The following is a 3,184-nucleotide window of genomic DNA, read 5'->3' as shown; positions in this document are numbered from 1 at the left end:
GGTAAGCGTTTTCATCTTTGATTGAAGTTGGTGAGGGTCTGGTGCTGATGCTAGGAGGATTACGTCGTCTATAAATCCTAGAGCCTCTGCCCAACCCATCGGGTTGGCAATATCTAGTAGCGATGAATTATAGATGAGGTAGAGAAGCGGAGAGAGTGGTGATCCTTGTGGTAAGCCGTGGGTTAGCTCGAAAGGTTCTGATTCAAAGCCGTTGAAAGCTAGTCTTGTCGTGCGTTCTGATAGAAAATCTTTGATGATATTGATGGTTGTTGAATGGAGGCCTGTTTCCTCGAGGGTGTCCAGTAAACGCGGGTGGTGGACTGATGGGAACGCTGATTTAACATCAGCAAACATAGCTCCAACTATATTACCTTTAGCCCATTCCCCACGGATGTACGCTACTAAATGTACTAGCGCTTCGTGGCTAGACCGGTTGGGACGTCCGCCGTAGTGACCATTGTTGAGGAGTTGAAGTTGCTCAACTTGTTGTGATAGTTGTAAGGTGATGATCTTTTTGTAGAACTTTCCTAGAGTGTTGAGGAGTGCTATGGGCCGGAATGAAGATGGTGAGGTGTAATCTGACTTACCTGGTTTGGGAAGCATGATTGTTTTTGCTTCCTTCCACCTTGTTGGAAAGATCCCTGTGATTGTGACACACTGATAGAGGGCTAAAACATGTCTACTCACCACCGACCACAACGTCTGCCATATCCAGTTCACCTGTGTCACCTGTGTCTGTTGACTTACAAGCCAGTCATACAGTGTGTCATATGACTGGCTGAGAAGCCCTATCTTGACGCCAGAGCACCCAGATGCTCTGGTGCACTACTTCCGCGGACTATAAGTCTTCAAAAACTCAACAAAGTCCATGTTTTCAATACTCAAGTATGAGATTCAGGTGTTACCTCTCATTTCACCCACTTATATTTTTTTCCAAGTCACTTCACTATTATGACCATCCAGAGCGCTCTGAGACGCACCCAGAGCGCTCTGAGACGCACCCAGAGCGCTCTTCAAGCGGGTGCGCTTATGCCGAAGCATGCAGCGGCCAGCCATAACCTCACAAAAACTTTATAACGTTTGTACTTATACGCTGAGCTCTCTCAGATATCTCACCATCACAACTGTTCAAGACAGTACAACATAGAGTCTGGTAAGCATCTCACTAGCACTAATCTAACACGGCAATCATTGCATTTCATTCGACCCCTTCTGACCGATCTCCTACAACTTCAACTCAGCCTGCCTCAGCCTGCCGTTCCGGCTGCCCGATCTTCAACCTCTACATCTACTTCATCATCATCATCAAAGGCCATATCAAACAAATCATTCACCACATCATTGATCTCATCGTCTCCGTCAATAGCTAGAAGGCCCCACGTCAATTCGAACGCTTCGCCCTCAAGCAGAGGTGTTGATTCGATAATCTCTGCCTCTGTAGCCTTTTTCCAGGTCACCTTACTTTCGGTCACAAACGCATTCCACCTTAGCTTGATCGACACTTCTTCCTCTTCAGACAAAGAGCTCGACGACCTTGTTTCATTCAGCACACTAAGCATCTTGATATTCCATACCATTGACAATCGAGCGTGATCCCGGCTAAGACGTTCGTGAAGAGACCGTAGGACCTCCTTACTTGTCTCGAGACGTTCCAGTGGTGTCATCCATTTTGGGTTAACCAAGCTGACCAACCACTTATTGGAAATAGTCTCGGTATTGACATCTGTCAACATTTTGGGTAAGCTTTCATGTCTTTTGAAGTTTTAATCATTCATAACACTCACCCACACTCACCTTGAAGTTCCAGGGCTGTCAATAAGACTGATAGTTTCTCTTTGACATCTAGTGCCCACTTGACCGCTTGTCTACACTCGCGCCCGATCCTACTCAATTCGTCCCGAGAGTGAGTGAAATCTAGGCAAGCACGTATCCCGTCTCGAGTATCTGGATCGGAGGCCCACGGTTCACCTGGATGTGTTAGCTGACCAATGTCCCAAAACAAATCCTCCAGCAACAGTCTTTGGATTTCCTCGAAAGGTGGACACTCAATTGGATTTGGGGACGCAAACTTTGTATTATATTCCTGTACATTCCGATGAAATATGTTGTACTTTTTCTTCAAATCGGCTTGTCTGTCTCTCAAATGTTTCTTTGAGCGTTGCTGCATTCGGGTACCTATTACACAACTCCAGTTTAACAATCAACTGATCAAATATATCTTTTTGTATTGCTCCATTGCAATTTAAAATTACCTTCTCTTCGATCGTTTTGTTTTTGGCTTTCAAACACATCAACCTTGGCCCCATACAGTTTCGCTTTTGCCACTCGGATCCTGATGAGAAGTTTACCCTTTGGGGCTGAAAGAAAATAAACATCATCAATATCAATATGACGAGCGAATGTAACATCCACCTCACTTGACCATCCCGGCATATCTCTGTAGTGATCCCCACCCAGTTCAACAACTACCTCATTGATTTCATCTTTGAGGATAAGAAGTCTAACAGGAAGATGGTCCAGCTTTCGTTTATCTGCCTCCGTTCGAATATTTTGTCGCTTGGCCTTCAACACTTTCAATTCCTCCCTGATGATCAATCAATCCAAACTACATCAAGCTCGGTTTTTATCTTGATTAGAATAGAAAACAACTCAACTCGGCCTTCCGATGCTCTTCTTCCAACTCCACAAGTTTACCAAGCTTGCCATTCAACACTTGTGAATTTTCAACGACCATGACTCGCAGCTGACTCTCGCGTTGCCTGGTCCACTGGTTTACAAAGTAGTTCTCCGTATACCTTGGGTTCTTGCTTTGCAAGGTTCTCAATTTCTGCAAGCTTGTGCAATATATTTTCTTACTAGATGTGAATCGTTCACTTGACCATTGTACTGTACAAAATAACAAGATAATATTGGTACAGAAGTCAGCAGTGCAAAAAACGTGCAACATGAGAAAATCACTCACTAGCTCGCCTCCGTTTCAGTTCATTGGTATGTTGTGTTCGCAGGTTTAAAGCACAAAGCCTATGTGCTTTGGTTGAATACCTTAATGCGGAAACCAATGATGCCAAGCTCGACCAAATTCTTTCTAGCCCTTCGCCATCGGACAGTCCCCAGTCTATGTTCAATCTAGGATCATATCTTAACTGACAAAACCACTGATGAACATAAGAGTGGAATACGCTTG

Source organism: Melampsora larici-populina, assembly GCF_000204055.1.
Source record: "Melampsora larici-populina 98AG31 unplaced genomic scaffold MELLAscaffold_47, whole genome shotgun sequence".
In the NCBI taxonomy this organism is placed as follows: domain Eukaryota; kingdom Fungi; phylum Basidiomycota; class Pucciniomycetes; order Pucciniales; family Melampsoraceae; genus Melampsora; species Melampsora laricis-populina.
Note: the sequence above shows the minus strand (reverse complement) of the source record.